The sequence below is a fragment of the Herpailurus yagouaroundi genome, unplaced genomic scaffold (assembly GCF_014898765.1).
Source record: "Herpailurus yagouaroundi ecotype Mexico unplaced genomic scaffold, PumYag 159, whole genome shotgun sequence".
NCBI classification, from domain to species: domain Eukaryota; kingdom Metazoa; phylum Chordata; class Mammalia; order Carnivora; family Felidae; genus Herpailurus; species Herpailurus yagouaroundi.
In genome coordinates, this window is record NW_024412400.1 from 16085777 (window position 1) to 16104532 (window position 18756).

At 38.5% G+C, this 18756-nt stretch overlaps 1 pseudogene; it reads left to right on the plus strand.

Annotated features, from left to right (window-relative positions):
• LOC121034166 (inosine-5'-monophosphate dehydrogenase 2-like) overlaps nt 1-15469 on the plus strand; it is a 91681-nt pseudogene extending 76212 nt beyond the window's left edge.
• The last annotated feature ends 3287 nt before the right edge of the window (nt 15470-18756 follow it).

An 18756-nucleotide genomic window follows, 5' to 3' on the forward strand; every position in this document is an offset into this window, starting at 1 on the left:
GGAAAGAGTCACAGAAAAGAAAACATGATACAGTCGCTTTCAATTTGCGAGCAAAATCCCATGAACACAACGTTACGGACTTGGCGACCGAGACTGACAATTAGCCGTTACTTATGGGTTTCCATCATCTTTTACCGAATATAATTTTTTTCAAGAGTTAACTAGGTATTTTTCTCTTACTAAGGTACTAGGGAAGGTTAAATTTGACAAGTGATACACCAAAAATGTAAGAAAACGATGTGATTGCACAACGTGGAAACTCACATAATTTGACAGCGTTTTTCAAAGCTGATGATCTTCAACAGCTACATTTTTTGAAAGATAACAGTCAAGCAAGATCAAAGTATAAACTGTCTATCATACACACCGTCGTTATTTTACAAAAGGTGTCAGGGTGATGCTTAAAACCCGTCCTATTTTTGAAAAGCATGCAAGATTAATTTCTGATAAAATTTCCAAATTCGAAGTGCATGGTGAAGTTTGATATCACGTGGTGGATGAATCCACAATTGGGGTCCTCTTTGTCTCGTTTTGTCTGCAACTAGAATACGAACTTAGGCGTCTTTCCCATCTGACATGTACACTCAAGCTTGTGTTGGCGTGCATATGCCGTGACACCCCAGCCACTTCCCAAGGTAACTTGGATTGTAAGTGTATGAAATGCAAAAGCAAAAGCTTTGAAATTGCTCTCTGTCAAATATCACAGCGTTGGTATACACCATTGTGTGGCACGCATGCCATTTATCAAATAGCTTCAATTTAGCAAGCAGCGAAATGGAAAACTCACTTTCATGCCAAAGTGCTGTCATAACGGGGATTAGTTGGAAAAGGGGGAAGCCTCGGGGCTTCAGACGGAGGTTTCTGCGATAATATTCCACATGAACAATTCTGCTTGCCCCAGTATTCAGGAAAATCACTGAAGTCTATCAGAGAGCATTGTCATTTAAAGAAAGCGAGTGGAAGACCTCAGACTTAAAGTGCCTTTCATGCTTCTCCACATAATGACAATCAGGAGTCCACTAGTTTTTTCTGATTTATGCTTCTTCAGTTTACTGCCATCCATAAATATTTCTTCCCATCAATTCTGAACCAAGGCAAGAGCCCAAAACCTCGCTGAAGGATGATACATATCTACTGCACCATCAACCCTGTGCTCTTTGCCTCAAATATCCTTGTCATTCAGGCTACAATTTACCTTTCTTTCCCCAATAACTCCAACTCAGAACACCAGTTATGAGCATTCAAACAACAACAACAACAACAACAACAAATTAATGCATCACCGACTGTCTGTCTGAATTGGAAGAAACCTTAGGTATTACATTCCTCTCCCTTTCTTTTCAGGATGGGATACTGAGAACTGAAGTGGGTTTTCACTGTAAAAAAAAAAAATCCATTTGGGAATCCATCCTATTAGAAGTGAGGTAATGGGTTGGCTATCACAAATGAGTTCCTTACCTCAAGTCATGGTCTCCTTTCCCCTGTAACATTATGATCACTTTTGCCTGGAGCTCATTCAGTGTATGCTCTTCTTTATCCCCGTTTGCCAGAAGGGACTTTAGAAAAGGTTCTGCGGAATGACTTTATTGTGTTTAATCAAATTAAGACATGTAGATAATCACAGGCATTTATTTTATTTCAAAGGGAAAACTGACTTAGTTTCAGAGAGAGAAATATCTAGATGAAAACAATAGTAGGTTGCTCACCAATCACCCTGCCATCTTAAAAGGTAAAGTGGGCTTGGGTCTAAAGCAGAAGTCCTGGGGCGCCTGGGTGGCGCATTCGGTTAAGCGTCCGACTTCAGCCAGGTCACGATCTCGCGGTCCGTGAGTTCGAGCCCCGCATCGGGCTCTGGGCTGATGGCTCAGAGCCTGGAGCCTGCTTCCCATTCTGTGTCTCCCTCTCTCTCTGCCCCTCCCCCGTTCATGCTCTGTCTCTCTCTGTCCCCAAAATAAATAAACGTTGAAAAAAAAAATAAAAAAAAAATAAAAAATAAATAAAGCAGAGAAGTCCTTTCACTGTGACAGTCTCTATTAACAGAATTCATCAAAAGAACAATAATTTTAAAAATTAAATATGAGAGTTCAGTAAGTTTAAATTGGATGATATTGTTTTTCAAACTTGCCTATATAGCAAATCAGTAAGATCCTTCAAAAATCTATAGGCTTAGGGAATATTACCTAACTCGTGGGTTCAAGCCCTGCGTCGGGCTCTGTGCTGACAGCTCAGAGCCTGGAGCCTGCTTCAGATTATTTGTCTCCCTCTCTCTCTCTGCCCTTCCCCTGCTCTCTCTCTCTCTCTCTCTCTCTCTCTCTCTCTGTCTCTGTCCAAAATAAACATTAACGGACGCCTGGGTGGCTCAGTCGGTTGAGCGTCTGACTTCAGCTCAGGTCATGATCTTGTGGTTTGTGGGTTCGAGCCCCGCATTGGGCTCTGTGCTGACAGCCCGGAGCCTGGAGCCTGCTTCGGATTCTGTGTCTCCCTCTTTCTCTGCACCTCCCCCACTCACACTCTGTCTCTCTCTCTCTCTCCTTCAAAAGTAAATAAACACTAAAAAAAGAAATAAACATTAAAAAAAAGAAATATTACCTAATATGACCAGTACTCCTTACAAGAATATAATAGTAGTTTTTCAATATAATTATATCTCCACAGAATTTTCAGTGAGAGACTGTTTACCTGAGAATTAGATGTGGCCCAGCTTGCCCCAAATCTAGTGTTGATGATACACAGTTATCACTGTGGGTGATTGTGGAAGAAAATATTTACCATTTGTGGCTAAAGTAAATGAAAATTCTAAAATAAAGCCACTAAGCATTCCTCTTGGAAATAAAACCTTCTTGTGGAAGAAAATGTTCCACAAGGGAAAACAAAAACACTAAGACAGTCACGGATCAGTGTGTTGGTAAGAGAAAATAATACAGAGATATGTTTTACTTTCATAACTTGTCAAGTTCGCACTCAAGTTAATACTTAATAGGGAACTGTGACTGTATTGAAGTGTAAGATCTTTTTTCCTTTATCTCTTTTTCAAAATCATGTGAATTACCTCCTGTATACCCACTGTAGGCCGGGTTTTAGAAAAACCAGCTAACAAAAAAGTACACCACAAAATTCATTAATTTAAAAGTGAGCATGAAACAACTTATTTATTTGTGGTCACATGGTTAAACTCTTTCATTTTTCCCTTATAAAGTGAGGGCTAAAAGAACTGGCTTTATAACGTTCAGAATAAAAGAATTCAATATTTTTCCAACGATGTAGTTAGTAAGTGATCAATTTAAGAGTGAGTGATAATGTTGCTGGATGATTCATAAGAAGGAAAACCCACCTGGTCTATATATTTCCATGATGTCTTTAACTCTTTAACAGTACTTTCTTTCTCATCACTGTAATTGTTCTAATATTATAGCTTCTAAACCTGTAATGTACCTCAAGAAATCATCTCAACAAGCTCTTTGCCCTTCAGCAGAGAACTCAATTCAACAAATTGTTATTGAAAGCCTGCCACATAAGAGTCACTGTCCCAGGTCCTGGGGCAGATTCCAGAAATGTGGCTCTCGGTCTTAAGAAATTCGCATTCTTCTCAAGAACTGAGTTCTTTGCCCAAGGTCCCTCAGCACAGGGATCTTTAGAAAACACATTATCTTCAATGTATTCCCTTGCAGAGTTGGCAAATTCTTGATAATGTGACAAAACAGACTATGTGGTGATAGGAGGATAATTTGTTCCTTGCTTTATATTATATTATACACCCACACATACACTAACATCACTTGAATTCAGAGGTAAGAAAAAGAGAGAAAGCTGAAAACATACAAATTAGGAGCTGAGATATAACCATAGATGGAGAAGACTAATCTAGTAAAGGAAAACACCAAACTCTCCTTGAGAGGAATAATTTTCCAAGGAAATATGGATGCCAAAGGAAAACTGGAATATATCCAACAAAATGGAAGAAATAAGAAAATTGGCCAAAAGCTGCATGTGCTCTCCTCCACTCCCCCAAAATGCAGTCAGGCTAATTCTTTCAAACTTTCAAGGAACATATTCCACTACAATGTGTTCTCAAAAAGCCATCGTATTTTTTATTACTTATGCATATATCTCCAATATCCAGCACAGTACCTGGCATATAAAAATCTATAATATAGGTATTTGGGGAGAAAATCGAAATGGCATTTGCCATTGAAAATACTTCACAGAATAAAGAAAAGAATGGATGCTACCATATTTATTTTACCAAGCTAGCATAACTCCAATTGAAAAACCTAAGAGGATTACCAAGCAAAAAAACAAAACAAAACAAAAAAAACCCCAAACTATATAGACCTATAATCTTACTTATAAATATAAAGTCTAACATATTCAACCAAACAGTAGCAAATCAATCCCAGTGTATATAAAAAGAAAAATGCTCCATGACAAAGTAGAGTTTATACTTTGAATGCAAGTGCAATTCAGTCTTATTAATACAAATCACCTTACCACTTACTTGAAGACTCATATGACCATCTCAAGACATGTTTATATGTTTTTGATAAAAGTTATTGCCTATTTCTGACAAAAAGTTTTTTTATAAAATCAGAAGAAATAAGATACTCCTAATATGATTTTTTTAGAAAAACATCATAAATCTAATGCCAGCATTAAGATTAGTGAAATAAATTCAGTTAAAAAGGCAGAGATTTCCTTTTTCACTATGATTTTCTAACACTGTAGAGGTGTCCCATTGTTCCATTAGAAGAAACAAAAGCTATAAATATCAAAACTAAGAAAATTATCGTAATTTGCATACAACTTGATTATCTGGCTGAAAAAACCAAGAGAATCAACTGGAATATGTATGTGAATTAAAAATAACTATTAGGGAGAGTGCTAACAACAGAAATATTAATATCAATCACTTTTATATATACTAATAATCAATATTTTAATAAATAATTAATGTGTACCATAATGAATAAAGTAATAACGATCAACAAAATAATTCAATTCAAATTAGCAGCAATCATGCAAAATATATTAGGATTGAGTATAATAAGAATTGTGAAGAATATGTGAAAAAAATCCAACATTTGAAGAAAGAATATAAAGACCTGAATAATGAAAATACCAACTTGCTAAAAATAAAAAGGAAAGTATTTAAAACAAATGTGGCAGACATGTTAATCGATTTTCTACATACAAAAATTTTTACACAGCAAAATTAATATGGACTAATGAAACAAACAAGTAATTTACAAAGGGACAGCTTCAAGTGGTGAACAGAATTATGTAACTATTGTGGGGCACCTGGGTGGCTCAGACCATTAAGCATCCGACTCTTGGTTTTGGCTCAGGCCATGATCTCACAGTTGGTGGGTTTGAGACGCGCATCAGACTCCATGCTGACAGCACAGAACCTGCTTGGAATTCTCTCTCTCTCCCTCTCTCTATCCCCATGTCCTGCTCACGCTCTCTGTCTCTCTCTCAAAATAAATAAACTTAAAAAAATTCTTTAAAAAAAGAATTATGGAACTATGTTAAATTTTGTTTGTAGTTAAGTAAATATTAATAAAAATGGGCATTATTTAAGGCCAATAAAATTGTGATTAAAAAGAATGCTGCAGGGGCACCTATGTGGCTCAGTTGGTTAAGCATATGATTCTTGATTTTGGATCAGGTCATGATCTTATCATTTGTGGGTTCGAGGCCATATGGGGCTCTGTGCTGACAGCACAGAGCCTACTTGGGATTCTCTCTCTTCCTCTGCCTCTCTGCCCCTCCCTCCTCTCTCTCTCAAAAATAAATAAACTTAAAAAAAAAAAAAAGAATGCTGCAGCCTGCTATATGGGAGTTTGGGAATTGCACTCATATGCTGCTAGAGAAGTATCTTGACACAGCATTTGGGAAGGCATTTTGTTAATCTATATCAAAATTGAAGATAGGAATCACTTTTAACTTATAAATTAAACTCTGGGAATTTATCCTAAGGAAAATAATTTAACATGTGCACAAGATATGTACATAAAGATGCTTACTGCATCATTGTTTTTAAAAGAGAAAGCGTGAATATAAACACCCACCAACAGGGGAATGGTTAAATCAACTAGGGCATTTATGTACAATAAAATCCCCTGCTGCCATTAAACATGATGCATATTTATAATTATTGATGTGTGAAGATGTCTATGAATACAGTTAAATAATCCAAAATAAGCAAACAAAAAACAGAAACACAAGTTGCAAAACCTTTGTAAAGAAATGATTTTCATACAGCTAGAACTCTCCCATGCGTAAATAGGTTCTGGAAGCATATAATGAGAAAAGCCCGTCAGAGTATGGGTCTTTATCCTCTCGTGTGCATTTTCCCGTGTTTTCTGAATTTTCTGCAGTGAGTCCATATGGGTTTTCTTTTTTTAGTTTATTTATTTATTTTTTTTAGGTTCACAGCTAAATTGAGGGGAAGGTATAGGGATTTCCCATATACCTCTCACCCCAACACATGCATAGCCTCCCCCATTTTCCATATATACTTTTCAATATGAAAAAAATAAAGGTTCAAAGAGAAAAGTATTATATAGGGTTAAGGGAGCTCTGAGAAGTAAGCTTGCCTTATATACTAAATTGCTTCCTGTATGAGCCGCGACCTTTCCGTGATGTGTGTGTGTGTGTGTGTGTGTGTGTGTGTGTGTATGTGTATGTGTGTATATATATATATGTATAAAATTGAATTTGAAAATGAATCAGACAAGTGAGAAGTGCTCTTTCCTCTCTAGAGCACTTATGCCCTGCCTAAGTAACTATAGACAGACCATCTCATGGAAGCCAGTGTTGAGAAAGGCCTCTTGAAATACAATGCATGTTCTCTCATTTAAAAAGCCAGCCTTTTAGGGGTGCCTGGGTGGCTCAGTCAGCTGAGTGGCTGACTTCAGCTCAGGTCATGATCTCACGGTCCGTGAGTTCGAGCCCTGTGTCAGGTTCTGTGCTGACAGCTCAGAGCCTGGAGCCTGCTTTGGAGACTCAGAGCCTGGAGCCTGTGTCTCCCTCTCTCTGCTCCTCCCCTGCTGTGTTCTATCTCTCTGTGCCTCTCAAAAACAAATAAATGTTAAAAAAAATTTTTTTAAAGCCAGCCTTTTGTATAAGAACATAAATCAGTACGATCATTTTTAATATCTGGCAGTGGCCACTAAAGCTAAATAAACCTATATCCTTTGACCCAGTAGCTTCACTCCTGGGTCTATTCCCAAGAGAAACATATGCTTATGTTCATTGAAAGAACTATACAAGAATGCTCATGGAAGTTTCATTAATAAGAGTTAACTAGGAATGACCCAATGTCCATCAAAAGAAAATTATGGTATACTTCTACAGTGGGATACCACACGGCAAGGAAAAAAGATAGGCTGGTGTCAAATGCAACAATGTAGATGAATCATCAAGACATAATTTTGAGTGAAGGAACCCAGTCATGAAAACATCACTACTATTTGATTCCATTTACCTCAGTTCAGAAAAAGAAAAAAGTCATCAACTGTAATAGAAATGAGAACAATAGGTGGCATAGGGTGGAGTTATTCCCTTAGAAGAGGACAAAGGACCTCCTGGAGGCCTAGAAATATCTCAACCTGGGTGGAGTTCAGATGGGCGTGTACATTTGTAAACATTTACTGAGCTACGCATTTAAATTTGTGAATTTAATTTATGTACGAGTTATACTTCAACTAAAAAAATTTTTTTTAATTTAACTAAAAACAAAACCCAATCTTTCCAGCAAGAAGAAGAAGAAGAAAAAAAAAAACAAAAAACCAAACAGGTCAGCACACTGAGCAGAGGCCATTTCAGGGTAAGTATTACAAAGTCAGCACATTTTCAAGAGTAGGGAAGATTATTGTATCATCTGAATACACCTAATTATTATAACTGGCCAGCAGTCATTTATAGAAATTGTTCATAAATATTTAAACATACTGCCTGGAAACATTTCTAAAGAGCTTTTAATACTTTTCAGTTAAGGTACTTTGGTGTGATTTTCCAAGATCACGCTCTTGACATTGAAGTAATTGAAAAACCCAGTGCATTCTAACTAATCCCAGTAACAAAGAAATCTATTGTTTTCTTGCCCATTGTTTTATTGTATATTCATTTATTTTAGGCCCATCATATTCATTCTGCTTAATTGAGTCTCCAAATAGGGAATTCCTACCTGACCCTTCCCAATCTGCCCACCATTCTAATGTTGCCAAACTCCCTCCACCTGAGGGCTCTGAGTCAGGCTTCTGTTGGCAAAGCTGCTTGATGGTTTATCTATAAGAGAGGGAGGATGGAGGAGAATTTGCCAAGGGCAAACTATAAAAATGTCACGAGCAGTCCTCACAATTTTAAGATCCCTTTTTAAAATTATTTCATTCTGTCCTTTCTATACTGAAATATTTTGATTTCCAGAAAGCATTCTGAGTACCAAAAAGCAAGCATTGTACTACAAAGCTGCAAAAGTGCATAGCATAGTTACAAATTTATGCATCTTGCTTTCAGGCATACAGTTTACTTATTCTCTAACACTGGCCCAAGCTTCCTTATAAGCCCTATTATTCCCCAGAGAAATGGGAACAACTCAGACCTGCCAATTAATGAAGTCACAGATTTTTACGATTCAACAGTTTCCTTGCAGTATAAACATTCGGTCCTTCTAAGTTGGACACTTAATCAGGTCTCTGAACATTCTAAACGGTCTTTTTGGAAAGACTGTCTTTCAGACAAGATGGCCATATACTTTTGTCTTTCCTCACCATTCCATTGCCTTTTTCCAAGATGGTCTTTGTGCATCTGGGGAGTGACATGGGAGAGGTGTCTCCAGTGGGACTTTACAGTTGGAGAGTGGAGCAGCTCTCGCATTGTAGTTCAGGTATCTTTCTGAGGAGATGCCCTTTGTCTGGTAGCTTGTGTGATGTCCGACCTATTGCTATTTGCACCTAAAGTAGGTGCGTTGATCTCTCTCAGCTGGGTCTAGGTTCTGTTCTAATTGGTGTCACAAAGGTCTCTGAACACCTGCGCATTCTCCATCCAGCCCTTGGCCTACGTGCGCTACACTACAGGTCCCTTGACTCTCAGCTGGGGAGGCCCTAAGGCAGAGACACTTGACTTCAGCTTCACTGTCTGCCTTGGGGGACCTGTGGAAATCCTGAGGCTCCAATCAGGCCATAGGATGGTGGTCCTCAAGAAACTTCTGGAGGACTTGTCAGAACACAGGCTTCTGGGCCCCACCCTCAGAGTTCCTGACGCAGCAGGTCTAGGGTGAGGTCCAAGAATTTGCATCTCTAACGCGTTCCCAGGTGATGCTGCTGCTGCTGTCATCCTTTGAGAAGCACTGGCCACAGGAGAGCTAAGCCAAGCTCAGGAAAGCTTCGGTTTCACTGTTTTTAACTTCATCTTGATGTGGCTTGATGACCGCTTATGAGACTGTTACCTTCTGGAATCCCTAACGTGAATTTTAAAAAACAGCCCCGTTTCGGATGTTTCCTTCATCTAACACCCTGGTGTCTCTTTGGGCTGCTTATATTTCCCACTCCCTATCTTGCTTCCCTACAGCCTTTCGTTCTTTAACAAACCTTTCAAACCAGAATAACTGGATTTGGCTTTCTGATTTCCTATTTGCCGTATTCTCTTACCGTAGGCAACAAGCCAATGGCACAGCTGCCATAGATGGCTGGGTACTTTCTTTACACTTGATGGAAAATCTGGTTTTATAAATGGTCAAGATATTTAGAAAATTCTGGTTTTCTGTCCAATTCCTCTATAGCAGCAGGCAGTGGGAGGTCTCAGGTTAGCTGGAGGGAAGGCTATGACCATGGAATTCCAAAGTACAGATGTCATTAATATTTTGATAAATTATCCTTGTTACAGATAATGTTCATTGAGGACCTTGTTCTAATGCTTTCTTTGAGGGACTAGTGCCCAAGGGCTCAAATTACAGAGCATGTCATCTATTATAAAGTAGAAAGCAAATATACCCCTAGTGCTAAAACAGTTATTTATATTACTCAATTAGACATTATAGAACCAAAAATCTCTATATGCTGTAATCATTTTCAAATATTCATTTTCCTGCCAATAGCCACATTTTGCCAGGTTGTGGAGACAAAGCAAGTTGGCAAGATGACGAGAAACCTGTAATTTGCAGCACAGAAAATCTTTCTGCTGCCAATTTCATGGGCAGGTGCCTGGGACTTGATAAGATGTGAGAGAAAAATTTGTTGCTATGATTCTGAACTTTATAGAAAGCTACTTCCTGCTATTTTAATGTTCATGACCTCAAATCCATGCTGCTGAATTTTTTTAGGTAGTTAAGCTATCTTGGTGGGCCTAGCACCATAATACACTCTCTAAATCTGGGGAACAAACATGATATTTAAACAGGTGTAAAGTCTAGAAAACAAACCAGACTCCAGAGTAGCAAACTGCCTAAACTCTTTTGAGTATTCCTTATTTATGGGGCTCACTAGCAACTGATTTACTTGATGTCTTGGCATTGAATTTTGTTGAATTTCTTGAATTATCTTTTTTTTAAGGCTTATTTATTTTGAGAGAAAGTGTGGGCAGGGGAGGGGCAGGCAGAGAGGGAGACACAGAATCCGAAGCAGACACAGAAATCGAAGCCGAATCGAAGCTGTGCTGACAGCTCAGAGCCTGACGCGGGGCTTAAGTTCATAGACCGTGAGATCATGACCTGAGCTGAAGTCGGATACTTAACCAATTCAGCCACCCAGGTGCCCCTCTTGAACTATCTTTAAAAACAATCAATGTTTAAACCATACCAAAGGTATGATGGTTGGAGTATTTGCTGAGTATATCAGCCAGAAATGGAGTACAATCATTGACCCCTTACTGATAGAAGAAAATTCTTTCTAAGCCCTTGTTTACTTTTGGATTTGGTCATATAACATTTAATTTCTATTAGTATGGGCACAAAGGAAATTTTTACAGTAAGAAAGAGGCAAAGGCAGCATTGTTGTGCATTGTTTATTGATCCCCCATTAAGGGTCTGACCGTGAACACCATCTCCATTCAGTGAAATGTACCTTCTTCATAGACCTCATAAAGAATGGGCATCTGATTTTCCTAAAGTAGATCCTGGTACTCCCATTTTATCTAGTCCGTTTTTTTTTTTTAATTTTTTTTAACGTTTATTTATTTCTGAGACAGAGAGAGAGAGAGAGACAGAGCATGAGCAGGGAAAGGGCAGAGAGAGAGGGAGACACAGAATCTGAAACAGGCTCCAGGCTCTGAGCTATCTGCACAGAGCCCGACGCGGGGCTTGAATTCACGGACCGCAAGATCATGACCTGAGCCGAAATCGGACGCTTAACCGACTGAGCCACCCAGGTGCCCCGTCTAGTCCGTTTTTATTGCAAGTTTCTATAGTTCCTTTCTCATTAGGGAGGGTCTTTACTGTGAGGACAGTTATTGAGAAGTGAAGAATGCTATTTTCAGGGGAATCTACTTTGAGTAATATTTGTTTTTTAATCAGCCTAATATGATGGAAATATACAGGACCAAAAAATGAGGAAAACTGAGTTCAACTTCCATTTCAGGCACTAATATTGTGCATCTTAGAACAGGTGACCTTTCCTGTCTGAATTGCTTTTTAAAATAGAAAGCTCTACCAGAAGATGTCTATTCTTCCTTCTCCTACTGTTTTAACAATATGAAGATTTGTGTTAGGATGCTGTAGGAATTCCTGGCATGCTCACACTCCCTCTAAGCTGCCCACTACCATCCCAATTTACTTCAGCCCAGCAAAGAACCTAGCAAGATGCTCACAGCTTGTGCTCATGTTCTGTGTGTGTGTGTGTGTGTGTGTGTGTGTGTGTGTGTGTGTGTAAGGGGTGGATTTACTGAAGCTACTTTTTTTTTTTAATGTTTATTTATTCTTGAGAGAGAGACAGAGGACAAGCAGAGGAGGTGCAGAGAGAGAGAGGAGACACAGAATCTGAAGCAGGTTCCAGGCTCTGAGCTGTCAGCACAGAGCCCAATGTGGGGCTTGAACCCACGAACCACGAGATCATGACCTGAGTCGAAGTCAGATGCCCAACCAACTGAGCCACCCAAGCGTCCCTACCTGAAGCTACTTCTAAGACTTATGCAGGGTCTGCCTCCTAGGGTGCTCTCTAGAAGCACACCTTTTGGGGTACGCCATGAAAGAGACTAGCTAAGGAAATGGAAGTATTTGGCCCAGGGGGGTCTTATGGTAGAATGACTAGACTCCTTCTCTTGTAGCCAGGATTTTTATTGTCAAACAAATGTGTTATCTAGAGATCAGGGCAACTTACATTACTATTTAGAAGCTCTTGTCGGTCTGTTTCCCGCATTTTTGTCTTGGTAGGGGATGGTTTCAGCTCCTTCAGGAAGCTCCTTTCCCCTACCACTAACTTCATGATCTACTGCAGTTTTTAGAATTTATGTTGGATCATGAACAGTGCATCTCCAAGATGCACATCAAAGCCTGCAGGAAGTCTGAAAGCCAATCAAGACAATGGCCTGGAGACGTTTTCCAAGGTTGTGATTGTGCTTGGGGTCCTTAGCACTCCAAATCCTGAGAAACACAGAGATTTCATTCTACAAATTTGCAGGAGTCCATTAGTGGTCACCCAGCCATGATATATTCACTTGTCGTCTATCACTGAGTCAAGTCCCTAAAATAGGACCCTTATGAAGCTTTAGTTATGTTTATAATTACCCTATCCTCATTGAATCTAATTTGAATACCTTCACATAAAATGCCAGGAAAGGAGTTATATGTACAAAGCAGCTTTTAATTAAGAGGGGAAGCACCTATGTGTACTTTCCTGCTTGGTGCTCTTTTAGTTTCCTTAATGTAGAACATGGCATATCAGCATTTAAATGGCTTCTGATTAATAAGCACTTGTTTCAAGGCTACAGAGACTGAAATAAGATAAACACATATTAACAGAGTGGGAACAATAATAAAAGGAAATAAGTGTCACTGGTTTAAAATGCATATTGTAAGTGATTCTAAAAGCATGAAAATGCAGTTATTAAACCAGCATGGAGGACCATGGGCCTATTTTATTGAAGTAATTAAATACTCTCTTCAAGTTTATGGCTCCTTGGATCATTTTAGGCAAATGAAAATTGGAGGCGAAATGTTAACCGGTGCCTAATGGATGACAGCCAACTTGACTTCTTGATGTCAATGGACACAGTAGCTGAGTTTCTTGAGGCCCATTTGCTACAGAAAAGCATGGCCTGTTGAATTTGGGGTTGAAGTTGGAAGAGTTCAAAGAAATGGCATTGTAGCCAGTGGTTTCTTTCAGTTGTCACATAATTACAGGATTGACAATAACAACAGAACTAATAATATTGGAGCCTTAGGAGCACTTAGTACATGATAGGCACTATTCCAGGCAGTTAATAGGTGTTAACTCATTTGAACTTGACCATAACAACATGTGTAAGAAGCATTCTGTCATCATACTGACCATTACATCACCCCCTTAGCACCCTCCAAATCAGAGGCGCTTTCTCATCCCTTGACACTCCGTGAACATGGATTTTCTCTCTTCTTACAGTGCCTCATGGTAGGCATCTTCATTTCCGTTTACTCCTCTCTGGCCCTTTCACTACTAGAATACAAGCTGACTGAGATCAGAGACTCTATCTTACTAACCACTGTATCTCATACTGTCTACGTCACTGATTTCTCCTTCACATATTTGTAGAACTGAGAATTTGCATAAATTAAGAAACACCACCCTGCAGCCAGGTCCTCAGACACACATGGCTTTGCTGCACACTGGCCGTGGCCCACTGCCTGATTAGCAGGGAGCATCTTATGTCCCAGACAGTAGGCTCACGGAAGAGCAGCTGTTCAACTGTGGGGATGGCCTCACCCACAAGGACTTTCTCCTTCTTGCTGGGCACACTGACTTCACTGCAGACCAGGTAGGCAGGACTTCTGCTCTGATCAAAAACCTCATTCTGGGAGCACCTGGATGGCTGACTCTGTCAGTAGAGTGTACAACTCTTGATCTTGGGGTTGTGAGTTTGAGCCCCACATTGGGTGTAAAGTTTACTTAAAAATAAAATTAAATTTAAAAAAAATCTTTAAAATAAAAAAAAAATCACTCTGAAGACCCTACTGGTTTCCTTACCCATGAACACACTCACAGAGGCTAGCACGGCCATAACAATAGGCCTTACAGGTGGTATTGGCTTCATCCACCACAATTGTACACCTGATTTCCAAGTCAACAAACTTCAGAAAGTGAAGAAAGACGAGCAGGGATTCATCATGGACCCTGTGACCTCAGCCCTGAGGACAGAATGTGGGATGTGTTTGAAGCCAAAGCCCAGCATGGCTTCTCTGGTATCCCAACCACCAACACATGGGCTGGATGGGGAGTTGCTTGGTGGGCAGTGATCTTCTCAAGGAGGAAGAACATGACTGGCTTTGGGAAGAGATCATGATGAAGAAGGAATACTTGGTGGTAGCTCCTGCAGGCATCACACTGAAGGAAGCAAATAAAATTCTGCAGCACAGCAAGAAGAGAAAGTTACCTATTGTAAATGAAGATGGTGAACTAGTAGCTATCATTGCCCAGACAGACCTGAAGAAGAACTGGGATCACCTACTGGCCTCCAAAGATGCCAAAAAGTAGCTGCTATGTGGAGCAGCCACTGGCATTCACAAAGATGACAAGTATAAGCTGAGCTTGCTAAACCAGGATGCTGTGGACTTAGTGATTTGGACTCTTCTCAGGAAAACTCCATCTTCCGATCAACATGATCGAGTACATGAAAGGAAATACACCAGTCTCCAAGTTATTGGAGGCAATGTGGTCATGGCTATGCAGGCCAAGAACCTCACTGATGCTGGCATAGATGCCCTGTGGATGGGCATGGGCAGTGGCTCCATATGCATCACACAGGAAGTTCTGGGCTGTGGGTGGTCCCAAGCAAAGACGATGTACAAGGTGTCAGAATATGCATGGTGTGTTGGTGTTCCTGTCATTACTGATAGAAGAATCTAAAGTGTGGGCCATATTGCCAAAGCCTTGGCCCTTGGGGCTTCCACAGTCATGATGGGCTCTCTCCTGGCTGCCACCACCGAGGCCCCTGCTGAGTACTTCTTCTCCGATGGATTCCGGCTAAAGAAATATTGTGGTATGGGTTCTCTTGATGCCATGGATGAGCATCTCAGCAGCCATAAGCGATATTTCAATGAAGCTGATAAAATCAAGGAGCCCAAGGGGTGTCTGAGGCTGTTCAGGACAAAGGATCCACCACAAAATTTCTCCCCTACCTTATCATCAGCATCCAGCACTCCTGAGAGGACACTGGTGCCAACAGTTTGACCCGAGTCAGGGCCATGATGTATCCTGGGCAACTCAAGTTTGAGAACAGAATGTCCTCAGCTTAGGGAGAAGGTGGTGTCCATAGCCTCCACTTGTATAAGAGACTCTTCTGAAAAAGGACATAGCATATCCTCTTGGTTTTTCAATACAAGTTTGAAAAAAAAAAAAAAAGAAATACTATGTAGTTTTCTTTTTCTCTCAAAGAATATTTCAGGATATGTTTAAATATTCATAGCTTTTATTTAAAAGTTAGAAAATATAGTTACAAGGAAGTATACAAATTTTCAAAACTGTTGTTATGTATATAAGGGCATATAGATTAGAATATATACAAAATTGAAAGTTATCACCTCTGGACAGGAAGACGATGGATAATCTTTATTGCCTTCCTATTTTCTAAAACAAAGTTGTTATAAGACCATAGTAAATGTTGGTTTTAAATATTAACTTATTTTAATATAATTATGGTTTTGTCAAATAACTTTTGCTGAATTTTAATGGCATGGAGAATAAACAGAAAAAAAAAAAAAAAAAAAAAACCAAACACCTGACATCCAGTAAGTGTTTCATAGAAATTTCTAAGGGAGGATTTTATCTGTCTATTGAAAAAATCCTAGTTTTACTGATTAAAAGCTGAGTAAGGTATTATCAGGCCTTTTCTTATTTCTGTCTTCCACGCAGGCTTAATTTATTATTTGTTTCCAAGAGTAAGATGTGGAAACCCTAGAACTCTCCGGCAGTCTGCATATAGAATCTTGCTTCAATATATCAGGTGAGGGGCAAACAAGAAAAGAAGCTTTTTTGGACGGCTATTCTTTCCTGAGACCCTCTGAAATTTTGGCAGGATTGGGATTACTCTAAATAACCTTTCTTTGAACAACTTGGAGTAGTCAGGATCCTTTAAAACCATACTTGTCAAGCTTCTTATTGATCAAAGCCTTTCTTCCCCTTCAAAGCTACGTGGCTGCTATGAAGAAAATACTTCCAACAGACTTCAGGTAAGTCTACATGGAACTATTTAAAGGTCAGCTAATACCAACCCAGCAAATTCTGCAGCAGGTTTTAAATCTATGACAATTAGAAGAGGTTTTTATCTTGTTGCTATGGTTAAGTAAAACTTTTGTCCTGTCTGCTTTTTGGCTACAGTAGTAATTCTGTGCCTAGTTACTTCATATAAGGGTTCAACTGGTCACATAACAATGGATAAGATGACGAGTAAGGGAGAAATCTAATCTGAAAGGGGGAACAATATGCCATAAAACACTTTTCTATTTGATGAAACTAGCCTGATATACATTAAATCACCTTCCAGAAGCACTTGGAAAATCTGACTTTCTCAGATTGGCTCCTTTGTTATTCCCAATTTGCTGAGTAAGTTTTATTTAATGTTCATATTACTCAACAAAATTCCTGCAATTTGACTTATATATTCTGCTTGATTATAAATGATCAAACTCTCTTTCCATGGTGTTGAGGATCAGAAAACACCTCAGTATTTCTTCTCTTCAACATAAATATACTTAAATGGTCGTACCCAGTACTTCTCTAAATAGTTTGTCAACGTTAAAAGAATGAAAGAAAATACACACAGTATTCCTAAAATTCATTTTTACTTCTGTTTTACAAACAATGGATGCTCATTATAGAAAAAATTGAACACACAGAAGAAAAACTGAATATAGATATAACTCATATTTCTGTTATTTTGAAATAGCCACTGTTAACATTTGGTATATACCCTTTTAGATTTTTCCCCATTTTGTAGATAGATACAAAGAGAGACGTATTTGTGGAAAAACATGATCATATTTTATATTTATATCTGTTTTCTATTTCTTGAAATAGCAAAAACATCTGCGTATGCTATAAATGTAATCCCACATTTAAATCTTTAAAGTCTTTTAAATAATAATATTCTTTATTTTAAAAATCTCTAAAATAATAATATTCTATTATTTGATAGTATCACAACTAAACAATCCTCATATTTGGAGATTGAAGAGATCCGTAACTATTTGTTATTATAAATATTATTGTAAAGAATATCTTTTTCACTAAATTCCTAATCAGTTCCTTAGGTTACATTTTTGTGAATGTAATTTCTTCCTCAAAAGGTACATACATTTTAAAGCTTTTATGATTTATTGACAGATTACCCATTGATGCCACTTATGAGAGCACCATTTCTCCAAATCTTTTGCAATACTTAGTATTACTACCTTTAACTTTTAAATATCATGGCATTGAAGTAACTATTTTGAATTTCTTTCATTTTTAGTAAAATTAATTTTTTCATATATTTATTATTCAACTGTATTTATTCTTTTGTGAACTGTCTTATTGCACACTTAAGTGTGGTAAAATTTTTCATATTTACTCTTGAGTTAATTATATATTTAGGATATTAATCCCTTTCTTTGCCATCTCTGAAAATAAGACTTTCTCCAGTTTTCATTTGTGTTGAATTTTATTCATGTTTTTAAATACGTCTTTTTTTAAATTCTTAAAACACCCAAACTAACTCAAAAGAGGTATCAACATAAAATTATTCATAGAAGTGTTAGGCTGGATCATACCAAAGTCTAACTTGACCCTTTTCCCCCAAGCTGGACAAAATCTAACTCCACCCTGAAGGAGTTATATTTGGTCCTTTCCTTAGCAACTTCAAAAAAACAAACAAAACAAACAAACAAAAACTTTAGTAAACAATTTTGACCCTGTATCTCAGGGTCTGTTATCAATAAGATAAGATAGTTACCCCAAAATGTTTTTGTCTCATATTTCTTCAAAGAATACTCACAGTTTTAAGGGAAACAATCAGCAAAACTAAAAGGCAACTCACAGAATGGGAGAAGATATATGCAAGTGACATACCAGATAAAGGTTTAGCATCCAAAATCTATAAAGAACTTATCAAACTCAACACCTAAAAAACAAATAATATCAAGCTCAACACCTAAAAAACAAATAATCCAGTGAAGAAATGGGCAAAAGACATGAATAGACACTTCTCCAAGGAAGACATCCAGACGGCCAACCGACACATGAAAAAATGCTCAACATCACTCTCATCATCAGGGAAATACAAATCAAAACCACAATGAGATACCACCCTACACCTGTCAGAATGGCTAACATTAACAACTCAGGCAACAACAGATGTTGGCGAGGATGTGGAGAAAGAGGATCTCTTTTGCACTGCTGATTGCAATGCAAACTTGTGCAGCCACTCTGGAAAACAGTATGGAGGTTCCTCAAAAAATTAAAAATAGAACTATCCTACGACCCAGCAACTGCACTACTAGGTATTTATCCAGGGATACAGGTGTGCTGTTTTGAAGGGACACATGCACCCCAATGTTTCTAGCAGCACTATCAACAATAGGTAAAGTATGGAAAG